We start from the raw sequence: 16,687 nt of genomic DNA on the forward strand, positions 1-16,687 counted from the left end.
GGAGAGAGAAGAACCATATGGTCCTCTCAATTGATGCAGAAAAAGCATTTGACAAAATACAGAATCCTTTCCTGATTAAAACTCTTCAGAGTATAGGGATAGAGGGAATATTCCTCAAGTTCATAAAATCCATCTATGAAAAACCCACAGTGAATATCATCCTCAATGGGGAAAAGCTGAGAACCTTTCCCTTAAGATCAGGAACACGACAAAGATGCCCACTCTTGCCACTATTGTTCAACATAGTACTAGATGTCCTAGCAACAGCAATCAGACAACAAAAAGAAATAAAAGGTATTCAAATTGGTGAAGAAGAAGTCAAACTCTCTTTTCAGATGACATGACACTTTATGTGGAAAATCCAAAAGACTCCACCCCCAAGTTACTAGAACTCATATAGCAATTCAGTAATGTGGCAGGGTACAAAATCAATGCACAGAAATCAGTTGCTTTCTTATACACTAACAATGAAACTGTAGAAAGAGAAATTAGAGATCGATTCCATTTACAATAGCACCCAAAACCATAAGGTACCTCAGAATAAACCTAACCAAAGAGGTAAAGGATCTATACTCTAGGAACTACAGAACACTCATGAAAGAAATTGAAGAAGACATAAAAAGATGGAAAAACATTCCATGCTCATGGATTGGAAGAATAAACATTGTTGAAATATCTATGCTGCCCAGAGCAATCTATACCTTCAATGCCATCCCGATCAAAATTCCAACATTTTTCAAAGTGCTGGAACAAACAATCCTAAAATTTGTGTGGAATCAGAAAAGACCCCGAATTGCCAAGGAAATGTTGAAAAAGAATAACAAAGCTGGGGGCATCACGTTGCCTGATTTCAAACTATATTACAAAGCTATGATCACCAAGACAGCATGGTACTGGCACAAAATAGACATATAGACCAATGGAACAGAATAGAGAGCCCAGATATGGACCCTCAACTCTGTGGTCAAATAATCTTTGACAAAGCAGGAAAAAATATGCAATGGAAGAAAGACAGTCTCTTCAATAAATGGTGCTGCGAAAATTGGACAGCCACATGCAGAAGAATGAAATTCAACCATTCTCTAACACTATACACAAAGATAAATTCAAAATGGATGAAAGACCTCAATGTGAGACAGGAATCCATCAAAATCCTAGAGGAGAACATAGGCAGTAACTTCTTTGACATTGGCCACAGCAATTTCTTTCAAGATACATCTCCAAAGGCTAGTGAAACAAAAGCAAAAATGAGCTTTTGGGACTTCATCAAGATAAAAAGCTTCTGCACAGCAAAGGAAACAGTCAACAAAGCAAAGAGGCAACCCACAGAATGGGAGAAGATATTTGCAAATGACAGTACAGACAAAGGGCTGATATCCAAGATCTATAAAGAACTTCTCAAACTCAACACCCAAAAAACAAATAAGTCAAAAAATGGGCAGAAGACATGAACAGACACTTCTCCAAAGAAGACATACAAATGGCTAACAGACACATGAAAAAATGTTGATCATCATTAGCCATCAGGGAAATTCAAATAAAAAAACACATTGAAATACCACCTTACACCACCTAGAATGGCAAAATTGACAAGGTAAGAAACAACAAATGTTGGCGAGGTTGTGGAGAAAGGGGAACCCTCTTACACTGTTGGTGGGAATGCAAATTGGTACAGCCACTTTGGAAAACAGTGTGGAGGGTCCTCAAAAAATTAAAAATAGAGCTACCCTATGACCCAGCTATTACACTACTGGGTATTTAGCCCAAAGACACAGATGTAGTGAAAAGAATGGTCATATGCACCCAAATGTTTATAGCAGCAATATCTGTACTAGCCAAACTGTGGAAAGAGCCGAGATGCCCTTCAACAGATGAATGGATAAAGAAGATGTGGTCCATATATGCAATGGAATATTACTCAGCCATCAGAAAGGATGAATACCCAACTTCTACATCCACATGGATGGGACTGGAGGAGATTATGCTAAGTGAAATAAGTCAAGCAGAGAAAGTCAATTATCATATGGTTTCACTTATTTGTGGAACATAAGGAATAGCATGGAGGACATTAGGAGAAGGAAGGGAAAAATGAAGGGGGGTAAATAGGAGGTGTAGACGAACCATGAGAGCATATGGACTCTGAGAAACAAACTGAGGGTTTTAGAGGGGAGAGGGGTGGGTGGATGGATTAGCCCGGTGATGGGTATTAAGGGGGGTATGTACTGCATGGAGCACTGGGTGTTATACACAAACAATGAATCATGGAACACTACATCAAACACTAATGATGTACTGTATGGTGACTAATATAACAATAAAATTAAATTAAATTTTAAAAATTCTTAAAACAAACAAAAAAGAACAACAAAAAATAAACACAAACAAATAAACAAAACACTTGCATTTGCCCATCACGTAGTTTGGGACAGAACCATGGGCTGGCATCCATACTTTAACTGATATGTTCCTGAGTTTTACAACATGAATATGTTGTCATGTTGAACTCCCGTATGCTAAATCTATCAGGTATTAAGAAAGGAAAGTCCATTTTTCAGGGCTGGATATTCATTTTAACCATTTGGTTTTATTGTATCTCCCCTGACCCTGACATTTACAGGCTGAGCTCTGCCCAAGCCTGCCTGGTCAAGAGATGCTAAGTACAACTTAAAAGTCCCAATAACTTTGATTCTGAACATTTAGTGAAGAACACAATAGGAAATCATTGAAAGTGTGTGTACTTTCCATTGTCAAGACTGATGATGTGGAGTGCTGCCCAGAACAAGTGGAATCCAGCACTCCTCCTTTACCCTGGCAATTGGCAAAGTAAAAATAAATTTTACCTGCTAGAAGCTGCTTATATCCTCATGGCCCAAAGCCATGCATTATTTAGGCTTTATAATGACAATACAAATTTTATAGTTAAGTGCCTATGAATTGCAAGGCAGAGTAAGCTAGTAACATATGACTTGAGTGCCCACACAATGCTTTTTATCATATGAATTCCTCAAAAAAACTGGCATTGAAGAATGAGCTTTTGACAGTGTATCTTCCAGTAATTTAAGCCACTTGATGCAGTATTTCTTGTTGCTAATAATTAATCTTACCTCTTGCCACAAGAAAGAATTGAAGATAGATAGTATCTCTCAATTTTCTGAGAGTGTGTTCAAGTGCTTCTACTAAAAAGAAGCAATAAGAAAGAGACCGACAGAGAGAGGTCTGGTACTTTGTTAATCTCTGAATACCTCCCTAATAACTATTTTGGGAACTAAGCTTGGCAAATAAATAAGCTCACATTGCGCAGATGTGATGCTGTCATGACCCTTCAGGAGGCCCACAACTGGAAAGTGTTTTAGGATTGGAGCCACCTTCAGATAATGCTGTAGTTGCTATAGGAATATAATCCTGGGGTGCCTGGGTGGCTCAGTTGGTTAAGCGACTGCCTTCGGCTCAGGTCATGATCCTGGAGTCCCTGGATCGAGTCCCGCATCGGGCTCCCTGCTCAGCAGGGAGCCTGCTTCTCCCTCTGACCCTCCCCCCTCTCATGTGCTCTCTCTCTCTCATTCTCTCTGTCTCAAATAAATAAATAAAATCTTAAAAAAAAAAAAAAAAGGAATATAATCCTGAATACAATTCTGCAGCACTTTCTCTCCCTTGGGGTTGAGATGAACTCTCCAGTGGCAAAGCTTACACTGCTCCATATCTCTAGAGTAGCAATAAATAAAATGCACATAGGTATACCAAAATGTTCAGACTGATCCCATATATTTTATAATAAAAAGTAGTCTGACATATTTATTTTGGTAATTATACCTCATCCATGCTAGAGCAAGGCTCAGAATAGTCTTTAACAATGACTCTAGAATTGATTTTCCTGTTTGCCTCTTCTGGAAATTTAAGGATGACAGAACAATTCTGACTGCCTTTCCAGAAATTAGGGGACCAAAATATTGGACTGTTACAAGATCTATTAGAATTTTGGAAGTTTTACTCAAATGTACATATGTGTTTTCCTTTTTCAATATTTTTGAGCAGTATGTGGAAGCTAACGATATGGCATCAAGTCTCTGATAGTCCAGAGATGAATTTGTCTCAAGGCCTCTGGGTTAACCAACATAAACTGCATTTTGTTGATTTTTCTAGGAACTAAGACCAGATGCTTGGAAGGAGCAGTGGTGAACCATCTCTGGAAAGTCTTCCTTCTGAACTGCACCTTGGATGTTTAGCTTTCCAGTGGAGATGTACTTAAACCCTCTCTTGAGTTCCATAAGATTTGTGTTGATGACAGTGGGAGGGGACATAAGTGAGAGAAAGGAAAATAAAGTAGCTAGAAATAAAATTACACAACAATAATCTTAGCATCATGTATTTCTGTTCAGTGTTAGGCCTTCATAATGTGTCCATGTGACTAAATACTAATAGAAGTCTCTCTAACTCACCTGGAACCTCCAACAGGTGAAATGGATCCTCTTCCTGTTCTTTCTTGGCTATGGTATTGCGGATTGTTTTTCAGGTTCCGACTTGCTTCTTTATGGGAGGAAACTTGCTGTTTGACATTGTAGTAGTTGCTCTTATTTGAATATGGAGCCAGAAGGGGGCAATGTAAACCTTACATTTTTAAAATAGGTAGAGGTTTGTTTTTATTTGAACATTTTTTGTTTTAATTTGGAGATTTTGTGCTACACATACTACTTTGTGTTATATAGATCTCAACTAATGTTTAGCATATTTTCAAGATTCCAAATCTTATTTAATATATGCTTTTATTAGCTATTAAATAATAAAAATAGGAGAATAACACCAACATTCTTGTATTTTGTTGGGAAATATCCTGTGAAAAAATGTCTTCATTTTCAATGCAAATACTTGCTTTTTTATTGTGTTATGCATAAATCAAGGGCAAAAATGACATTGATTTAAAGTAACAAAACAAAACACAAAGTTAGGCACAGTGAGTTAAACCGTATTTGAGATGCATTTTATTCATGCAAGGGTTCAGGCTAATATAAAAGTGTGTATCACCCATGTAGTTTTGGAGGCATGTAAATTTGGAAAACAATGCCAGTTGTGACTTATCAATTTCCCTAGCATATAATTAGAGTCAATAATATGGAAATCTAATTTGGGCGCCTGGGTGGCTCAGTTGGTTAAGCGACTGCCTTCGGCTCAGGTCATGGTCCCGGAGTCCTGGGTTCGAGTCCCACATCGGGCTCCCGGCTCAGCAGGGAGTCTTCTTCTCCCTCTGACCCTCTCCCCTCTCATGCTGTTTCTCTCTCACTCTCTCTCAAATAAATAAATAAATAAAATCTTTAAAAACAAATATATGGAAATCTAATTTGGTGCTGATCACTTTCCATGCATTTATTGTTTCCTAAATTTACTATAATGTCTTCCTGGCTCTTATAATACGTGGCTTCCATGTAATCGCTAAGATTCTATTTAAAAAGCAAAAGCTATGAAAAAGAGCTTCTTCATTGTCAATATTCAGCCTGTATTTATCTTTGAATCTGTCTTCTTCCAATTCTGCTAGCAAACCCCTTATTTCCTCACAGGGCTCTTAACTATTATTAAAAAAGACATCTAAGATCTTTTATATAGAATGGAATTAAAGAATATTACTTAATTTTACTGGTAAGTCAGATATATCATTAGATTTGCCCACAGTTTCTGCACTTCCATGAGTTTCCCCAGAGCTCAGCCCAGGGGCACTTCTGACAGACGGGAGTGCTAAAATTCTTGCCTCACCAAATTATCAAGAAGGAAGCCAAAATTTCCTGAAAGAGTTGAACCACTAGACTTCGTCAGGCAGTAGCCATGGAAGAAAGGAAATTATACATCATACTGGATATTATCCTAGCAGAATTATTTTACCGATGTTAATAACCAATACGCAGAAGGACTTTCTTGGTCAATAAATAGAGCAGGATTTTCTAATGACATATTCCCTTTGCCATATGAGTGATGCCATATCTAATTTTAAATCTATTTTGCATTTATTATTTTGAATAATAATAATAGTAATAACAACAATAACATTTAAAGGGTACAAAAATACCTTTTCACAAAAGAGAAAAGTAATTTCCCTTTCTCTCTTGTCTTCCAACACCCTGTTCTCCTCCCCTGAGATGACCACTGTTAATAGAAATGTGCTAATTAGCTGAATTTGAAAACATTAATATTTTTTAAAGACCTATTTTTTGGAGCAGTTTTAAATTCACTGCAAAAAGAAGAGGAAGATACAGAGATTTCCCATATATCACCTACACCCACCATGCATAGCTTCTCCCATTATCAATATCCCCCATCAAAGTAGTACATTTGTTACAACTGATTAACCTATATGAACACCTCATCATCCAAAGTCCATAGCTTACATTAGAGTTCATTTTTGGTGTTGTACATCCTACAGGCTTGGACAAATGCATTGTATATATATTGTTTAGATAGATAGATAGATAGATAGATAGATAGATAGATAGATAGATAGATATACACCCATTACTGTGGTATCATACAAAGTATTTTCACTGTCTTAAAAGTCCTCTATGCTCTGCCTGTCCATTCCTCACTTCCTCCAATCCCTCGCAACCACTGATTTTTTTTTTTTGGTCTCCATAGTTTTGCCTTTCCTAGAATGTGTCAAACGGTTAGAATCATAGTTTGTAGCCTTTTCAGATTGGCTTCTTTCACTTAGTAATATGCATTTAAGTTTCCTCCATGTCTTTTCATAGCTTGATAATTCACTTCTTTGTACCACAGTTTATTTATCCATTTTCCTACTAAAAGACATATTGGTTGCTTCCAAATTCTGGCAATTATGAGTAAAGCTGCTATAAGTGTCTTTATACCGATGTTTGTACAAACATGTTCTCAATTCCTTTGAGTAAACAGCAAGGGGTGCAACTGCTGAATCATATAGTAAATATATGTTTAATTTTCTAGGAAATTGCTGAACCGTCTTCCAAAATGGCTATACCATTTTGCATGCCTATCAGCAGTGAATAAGCATATGTATTGCTGTTCATCCCTGTCAGCATTTGCTGTTGTCAGTGTTCTGGATTTTGACCAATACAATAGGGGTATAGTGGTATCTCGTTCTTTTAATATGCTTTACCCTGATAACTTATGACTTGGAACATCTTTTCATATGCTTATTTTCCATTTGTATATCTTTTTTATTGGGATGTCAAGGTCTTTAGCCCATTTTAAAATTGGCTTTTCTTATTGTTGAGTTTTAGGAGTTCTTTGTATATTTTGGATAACAGTCCTTTATCAGATGGGTCTTTTGTGAACATATTCTCTTCATCTGTGGCATGTCTTCTCATTCTCTTGATACTTAGTGCAGAGCAAAAATTAATTTTAATAAAGTCAAGTTTATTAATGCTTTCTTTAATGAATCATGCCTTTGGTGTTTTAATTAAAACATATTACCATACCCAAGATCATCTTGGTTTTCTCCTATGTGATATTCTAGGAATTTTACAGGTTTGTGTTTTACACAAAACTGTAGTGGAAGAAAAATAATTTTCACTTTATCCTTCTAAGTTCTTGGCTCTGCCCTTGTAACAAAAGATAAATAAGTAAGAGAAAAACAAACAGAAGTTTATTAACATGTATATCTTATATATACCATGGGAGATACCCAGGGGAAAATGAGTATCTCTCAAAGAGGTGGCTTAGAATTTTGGCTTACATACGATCTTCACTAAATCAAAGAAAGAAGGGTGTGGGGAGACCAATTATGAGGAGACCAGGAAAATTATGGCAAACAAAAGTAAGAATTGTTATGGAGATTTAAGTTGGTGCCTTCTTCACTGATAGGAGTCTCAGATGATTTAGTCATCCTTCTCTTCCTTATATAGAGAGGGAGCGAAACTTTCAAAAGAAGATTTCCTTTTAAAGTGTAAATTTTCTTTACAAAAAAGTAGCTTCTACTCTGTTTTCAGAGCTTTTCGTGACTGTTGTTTTTCAAAATAATCAGCTCAAAATAATTCTTATGCCAAGGGTGGTATATTCTTCACCCTTCAGGTCTATGATACATTTTGAGTTAGTTTTTGTGAAGTATGTAAGGTCTGTCTTTCATTCTTTTTTTTTTTTTTTTTTTTGCACATGGATATACAGTTGTTTTAGTACTATTTGTTGAAAAGACTATCTCTGTTCTATTACATGGCCTTTGCTCCTTTGTTAAAAATCAGTTGACTGTATTTATGTGGGTCTATTTGTGGGTTCTCCATTATATCACATTGATCTAGTTGCATATTCTTTTCCCAATACTACACTGTCTTAATTACTGTGGCTTTATAGTGAGTCTTCAATTTGAGAAGTGTCAGACCTCAACTTTGTTCTTCTTCAATATTGTTCTGATTTTTAAAAATGCGTTTTCCTCACTTCAGAGACATGTTCAGTATAAGAATTTTACCTGTATAATGGACCTAGAGGGTATTATGCTAAGTGAAATAAGTCAGACTGAGAAAGACAAATACCATATGATTTCATCCTTCTGTGGAATCTAAAAAACAAAACAAATGAACAAAGGAAAATAGAGACAAACCAAAAACCAGACTCTTAACTAGAGAACAAACTGATGGTTACCAGAAGGGAGGTAGGTGGGGGAATGAGTGATAAAAGTAATGGGGATTAAAAGTACACCTATCATGACGAGCACTGAGTAATGTATAGAATTGCTGAATCAGTATATTGTACACTGGATGCTAACATAACACTCTATATTAACAACAACAACAAACAAATGAATAAACAAAAAGCAGAATCAGATCTATAAATACTGAAAGCAAACTGATGGTTGCCAGAGAGAAGGAGGGTGGGGGGATGGGCAAAAAGTGTAAAGGGCAGTGGAAGATACAGCTTTCAGTTATGGAATGAATAAATCATGAGCACAAAAGGCACGGCATAGGGAATATGGTCAATGGTACTGTAATAGCGTTGTATGGTGACAGATGAGAGCTACACTTGTGGGGAGCATAGGATTATGTATAGAGAAGTTAAATCACGACGTTTTACACCTGAAACTAATGTAACTTTGTGTGTCAACTATACTCAAATAAAAGAAAAAAAAATTTTTTTTTAAATTACCTATAGAGGTGAGGACATTAGGCCCTCTCCCTGCTTTTTTGGCTCCTCAAAAAAAATACATTTTAGTTTGCAACTAATGCATTTGTTAATACAAACAAAACTGACGCACTAATAAAACAGTCTAAAGAGGAACAGTAACCCCTGTCTTGATTCGCAGAAGTGAGGAAGAGAGGGGGCCTTTCATTAGCTCTGAGTTGTAGCCTCACGCATCCTCCGCTCAGTGCAGAGGAGGAATACCACCTCTGGCAACCGTGAAAACACGGTGGAAGATGAGTATTATCTGGCAGGGATTCTAAGATATTACCTGATGACCAAGAGAACTGAAGCCTGAAAATTTGTTGCTTTCACTGGCATCATTACTTACATTCTTTGATTTCTGCCCACCTCGGGCATGTGTAATCTATTACAACACCTTTCCTCTCGATTATGCGTGCAGTTGTTGATTCTCCTTCAGTTCCTAAACTATGATCTCTAAAAGTCCCTCATGTAACTTACTTCTCTCAACATCAGAAGTCAGCTAACATGTGAAATGGCATCAGTTTTTCTATGTTAGCACTTACCACCCACAGGGATATCAAATCAAATCGTCTTTATACCTGAAGGAACACTTAAGAAACTCCTTCCTTTAATGTTATAGGCACCAAGGAGTGTCAATGGCCCAAACTACACGTCTAAATCTCCATTTGCTGCTGAGGCTACACCAGCACCCCTGAATTGAGCGAATTGTCACAATTACGTATGCATTTATTTTCAAGCCCAAGATTAGATGACAATAATTTACTTTCTTTGAGGCTATTTATCTTTTAAACCCAAGAAAATAGGCTTAGAAAGAATGCATTGGATCTGTTGCTGAAAAATGCCCTCAGCATGAAACATACACAAAAATGTTATCATCATGTAAGTTCTACCACTACCACCAGCCCACACTGTTCCCGGAGATTACCCGAATAATTTTTTTTTGTAATTGATTGTCCCTCATGCCTGTATTTTTGTAAAAAGCTATCTGTTTTATTCATAATTTCAAATGAATTAGTTGGGAAATGGATATGTAATCTTCTGTTCTGCTAGGATAATATCATACTTTGGCTACACTACATTTTCATTTCCGTTCTTTTCTCAATTAAAATATCTAGAGTTAAGTCTATTTCTTCAAAGGGGATGTCTTGATTTCTGTCAGGTGAAATGTTTTTTCCTGGTTTTTGTCATCAGGAAAATGTTTTTTCCTGTTCTCTGCTCTTGTTTTTACAAACTTTCCCCTTTGTCTCATTCTTTAGAGATATATTTCCCTACCTCCCTATTTGGTTTAACAGAATTTATTGTAATTTCTCTCATCTACAAGAAAAAATATTTATGCTTAAGAACGTTTCACCGCACAAAACAGCTACTCTTCAAATCCACTGTTATTGTGGGAGTCTGTTTCTGAGAACACTCTGACAAGGAGGCAAAGGAGAGAATTTCCCAGAAAACAAAACCAAACAAAGTGGGCTGGTGCTCTTCAATGCAGCACAGTTATTTATTTATTTTTATTTGATAGATGAATCTCAGCCATTAAGAGATTGGTATAAAACCAAATACTGTACATTTTGTGACAGAATGCAAAATATCCTTAAAATTTAAAGATTTTAGACAAAGATCCAAGACTACTTGCGCATGGGAAAGGATGTTTGGATGATGTATATATGACCCCTGAGATACTCAATCTAACTCTTTCTTTAGGAGTAATTTTCTAGGAAATCTAAAGAAAGACTGATTTAGTCAAAAAAACACCTGAATTTCAGCAGAATGCCTCAGAGTTTCTACTGATGTTTTAAAAATTGGTTAATTAGTAGTGAGAGTCCCATTAAAGGAGTTATTTATATAAAGAGACTGGACCTCCAACTGGCAGAAATATCACAGCAAGAAATCAAATAGATTTGCAGTTGAACTTAATCAGATTTAAATTTCTTTCTAACATTCATGACCTTAGGTGGTCTTGTTGTTCGTTTCTTTGTTTATTTGGAGACTTTAAACTTTTACATGAACTTTTCATAACTTTTATTGTTTTTTCATTGTTCCCTAATTGGAACAGAGAGTTGTTATCCCTTAGCCAGAATTCCATATTCTTCTTTCAAAGTTTAACATGGGTAAACAATCCCTATTTATTTTTGCTTTTTTTCTTTCTTTACTTTTTTTTAGGTAAGTTCCATTTGTCTTTGACATTTTATGTATACATTTTCTCTTAATCTACTTTAAGTGCTATATTTTTCAAACAGAAATTTCTAGATTTCTAAAATAGTAGATTTCTAGGTTTAAAAAGAAAAACTACACATGGTTTTATTATTTATAACATTAAAAGTGTCAAATTAAAAAAATTCCCTGGTGTATTTTGTTGGCACTGAGATGGCAGTTATTTTTCTTTTTCTACACATAGATCTTTTTAAATATGTTAGTGGGTAGATCAAGGAAAGGTATGTATTTGTAATTATAAAATAAACTGCTAAGCAGAACAAAAACAAAACAGCTGATATTCAAAGCCATTTGTTACAGTATATTTGAATGTCTATCATTTGTACTCTCAACTAAGGCAAAGAGCTGAGGATGGTGTGAAAAAAGGCTTGGTTTAAAGGCTAAGGTTGTGTACTCTCTGACTGGTTGAAAATCAGTCGTCAAAGGATCAACTGCCATTTAACAAGTGTTTAAAAATCTGAAAATAAACTGAAACCTGGGGTAGAAGTAGTGATTGTAATGCTTGCAGAACATAGCCTCCTTAAATGCTAGGACATTTTTGCTTATTAAATCCTTTCTTGGCTAGCTTTCCTGCTGTGTACCACTCACTATGAAAAGCAGGCACTTGCAAGGCACAGCTGGAGACCAAGTATAACAGGATTTCAGAACCCAAAACATTCTAAAATTTTCTATCATTTCCCCCACATGCTTACTTAAGAATGCTAAGGCTTCCATTGCTAACCTTTTTATGTGTCTGTGGTTTCTGATTAATTACACTACTTGAAATGCTGCTTGAAAAACATAAGTCATTATAATGATAATATCTGGAAGGTATAAAATTTTTATTCTACAGAGTTTAAAGTGTGGTGGTTGGTTCTTGTTGTAAAGGTAAAACTGGGGGATATATATTTGTTACTGTTTGGAGGTGTGTTAGTTAATTGTCACCAGAATTAATTTAACAAATTACTTTACAAGATATTACAGATTATATTAAAGAAATAGACATTTTTATGGGTTCAAGTTATTTTTTGTATATATAAGAAGATGGTTGGATTAGACTGTCTTTGAGTCACTTTTTTATAACACTTTTTGATTGTAAAAATAAATATTTAACATTATTCTCAATCATAAGTAGCAAAGTCTCATATCAAAGCTTTTTTTTCCCCAGATCTTTCTTTCTTTCTTTGTCTCTCTCTCTTTTTCTTTTTCTCTCTCTCTCTGGTTACAGAAAGTTGCTGGAGGCAAGTACAAAAGTTCTTGTAGGACATTCATATATGTACTGTAAGTCCTTAAAGTGATACAGGTCCTTTGTACAATACTAAAAATAATTGGAAGTTCATACATAAAAGTATATGGAAAGAACTCCTGGTTTCAGATCTAACATGTAAGGAGCTTGGAAGTCATCACGCCCTTCCTTAAAATAAGGTAAATCTGGAAAAACTGAATCAGTGATTTTTCTTGGAACCTGCAGAGAACTGAAGTCTTAAAGCAAACAGCCACCTGAAAATCTGGAGAAAAGGGCACATGCAGAGAGACACAAAAACCAAGACTTGCTTATCTAGGGCAGAAGCTGCTGGAGATACAAATTGGTAAGGACATTTAATGGTAATTTTGATGAACTGCTGGGAACTGAGAGTAGATTAACAAGAGTGAGAAAATCCTGGAGGTCATAGTCTTAGGGAAGCCCCCACATTTTCCTGGGCTTTTTTTTATGGGTATCCCACCAAGTGTTTATAGTATGAATCCAAGAACCCAAGGAAACCTGGGACCCATGAGGAGGAAGAGGAAAAATAGAAAAATCCACTATTTTACTCTTATCCTTCACCACCCTTTTATCAGTAATGAATAGAGTAAGCAGGCAGAAAGTCAGTAAAGATATATAAGACCTGAATAGCACTATTGCTCAACCTAATTTAAGGGATATTTATAGACTGAATCCAACAACAGAAAAATCCATATTCTTGCCAAGCTCACAGGGAACATTTACCAAGATAGGCAATGTTCTGTACCATGAAACACAACTCAATAAAGTTAAAAGGCTAAAAATCACACAAAGTATATTCTCAGAACAAAATGGAATTAAACTGGAAATTAATAACAGGAAGCTGAAAAATCCCCAAATAGACATAAAACAACACATTTCTGAATGAGCTTGGTTCAAAAAGTCCCAAGGGAAGTTTTAAATATCATGACTTAAATGAATATGAAAATAGAACTTATCTAAATTTTTCTTAAAGGGACAGTTAAAGCATTAAATTAATACGTTATAAAGTAAGGAAGGTCTAAAATTTTTAACCTAAACACCCACATTAGGAAAATACAGAAAGAAGAGAAATATAAATTTAATTAAAGAAAAAAGAAAATAATAAAATTAGAGCATGTATCAACAAGTTGAAAAGAAATCAGCAGAGAAAGAGAAAATTAAACCCAATATTGCTACTCTGAAAAGTTCAGGAAAATTGATAAACTTCTATCCAGGCTAATCAAGTAAAAAGAAGATACAGATTACCAATGTTGGTAATGAAAAAGGGGTCATCACTACTACTGATTCCACAGACATTATAAGGATAATAAGGGAATAATACAAATAAGTCTATCCCTATATATTTGATAATTCTTTTCATTTTTTTCATTTGATAATTTAGATGAAATGGGCCAATTCTTTGAACAACATAAACTACAAAAACTGATGCAAAGAGAAATAGGTAACCTGAATAGTCTTAGATATATTAAAGAAATTTAATCAATAATTAATAATCTTTTAAACAAGAAAACATCAGGCTCAGTTCATTAATGATTCATTAATGAATTCATCCAAAATTTTTAGGATGAAATGATAACAATTCTCCAAAATATTTTCCAGATAATAGAAATATATGGAACATCTGAACTAATTTCATGAGGCCAAAATTACCCAAATATGAAAACCACACAAGAACTTCACAAGAGGGGTGCCTGGGTGGCTCAGTCGTTAAGCGTCTACCTTTGGGTCAGGTCCTGATCCCAGGGTCCTGGGATCGAGCCCCACATCGGGCTCCCTGCTCCACGGGAAGCCTGCTTCTCCCTCTCCCTTTCCCCCTGCTTGTGTTCCTTCTCTCGCTGTGTCTCTCTCTGTCAAATAAATAAATAAAATCTTAAAAAAAAAAGACTTCACAAGAAAAAACTATGGATTAATATTTCTCATGACCATAACTATAAAAATACTTAGCAAATAAATTCAGTAATATATAAAAAGGAAAACACATGATGACCAATTGGAGTTCATAAAAGGAATGGTGGTTCAACATTCAAAAATCAGTCATTATATTTCATCACATTAATAGAATGAATAAGAAAAACCATATCTTCATATCAGTAGAAGCAGGAAAAATATTTGACAAAATTCAAAACCCATTCATGGTAAAAACTAAAAAAATACAAGGAATAGAAGGGAACTTCCTTAATTCAATAAATATTATAAATGAAAATCCTCTAGCTAACAGCATACCTAATAGGGAGAGACTAAACATTTGCTCCCTAAGATTGCAAACAAAGTATGTCCTTCCTAATAAGAAGAATAAATAAAAGGTGCTAAGACTAGAAATAAATAAATAAAACTGTTTTTATTCACAGATGACATGATTTTCCATGTGGTATTCCCAAAGAATCTGTTAAAATAGATAGCTTGAAACTAGTAAACAAGCAGAACAAAATCACAAGATATAAGATCATTAGACAAAAGTCAATAGTTTTTCCATATATGAAGAATGAAAATTTTGAATTTGATATTATTTTATTTCACTTTAAAGTTTTATTTATTTAAGCAATCTTTACACCCAACATGGGGCTCAAAATTACAGCCCCAAGATCAAGAGTCACACACTCCTCTGACTAAGCCAGCCAGGCACCCTGAATTTGATATTATTTTAAAGATTTTTAAAAATTTATTTGAGAGAGAAAGATACAGAGAGAGAGAACATGAGCAGGGGGAGAGGGAGAGGGCGAGTGAAAAGCAGGCTCCCCGCCGAGCCAAGAGCCTGATATGGGGCTTGATCCCAGGACCCCGGGACCACGCCCTGGGCCAAAGGCAGACACTCAACCATCTGAGCCATCCAGATGCCCCAAATTTTGCTATTATTTAAAAAATACTGTTTAAAATAGCACCAAAAATTTGGATATTTAACTATATATCTTGTAGTATATGCATAGAGCTATATAAGGAAAACTATTAAAAAGATAAAAAAATAAACATCATCTAAATAAATGGGAGATATTTTGTGTCCATTCATCAGCATTCTCAATATTGTTAAGAATTGCAATTATTCTCAACCTGACCTACAGATTTAATACAATCCCAACTAAAAGTCCAGCAAGCTTTTTTTTGTAGATATCAAGCTACCTACTCTAAAATTTATATGAAAAGTCACAGGACATAGAATATCCAATAAAATATTGGAGGGGAAGAAGAATAAGAAGGAGGAGGAAGGAGGGGAGGAACAGGAGAAGGAGGAAGGTGAAAAGGAGGTGAACAATAACATAAGCAATGTTGAGAGAATCACATCACCTTATTTTAAGATAGTATAAAACTACAGTGATCAAGACATGTATTGATGAAAAAATAGACACATAGATCAATGAAATATAATAGAGAGCCAAGAATAACATAAATATCTTCAATTGATTTTTAGCAAAGGTGTAAAGACATTTCAATGGAGAATAGATACTTCATTTCAACAAATGATGTAGAAACAATTGATCATCCATGTGCAAAAAGAATAAACAGAGATGATGACTTTATGTCTTACACAAAAATTAACTCAAAATGTATCATACACCTAAATGTAGAAGGCAAAACTAAAATTTCTAGAAGAAAATGTAGAGGAAAATCTATATGACTTTGGTTTTGGTGATGACATTTGGATATAATGAAAAATACTATTCTTGAAAGATAAAAATGATAAGTTGGGCTTTCATAAAGCTAAAGATCTCTGCTTTATGTAAGGCATTGTTAACTGAATAGAAATATAAATCCCTGATTGGGAGAAAATATTTGCTAATCATAAATTTGATAAAGGACTTGTATCCAAAATGTACAAAGAACACTTAAAACTCAACATTAAGAAAATAGCCCAACTAAAAATTGGTAAAGGATATACATACATACTTCATCAAAGAAGATATACAGAAGGCAAATAAACATATGCAAAGGTGCTCAATATAATTTGTCATTAGGGAAACAATTTATTTTTTTAAGATTTATTTACTTATTTTAAAGAGAGAGAGAGAAAGAGAAAGAATGAGTGGGAGGAGCAGAGAGAGAGGGAGAGAGAGAAACCCAAGTGGACTTTGCGCTGGGCGCAAAGCCTGACCAGGGGCTTGATGTCACAACACTGAGATCACAACCTGAGCAGAA

Source organism: Halichoerus grypus, chromosome 2 (genome assembly GCF_964656455.1).
Source record: "Halichoerus grypus chromosome 2, mHalGry1.hap1.1, whole genome shotgun sequence".
Classification (NCBI taxonomy): Eukaryota; Metazoa; Chordata; class Mammalia; order Carnivora; family Phocidae; genus Halichoerus; species Halichoerus grypus.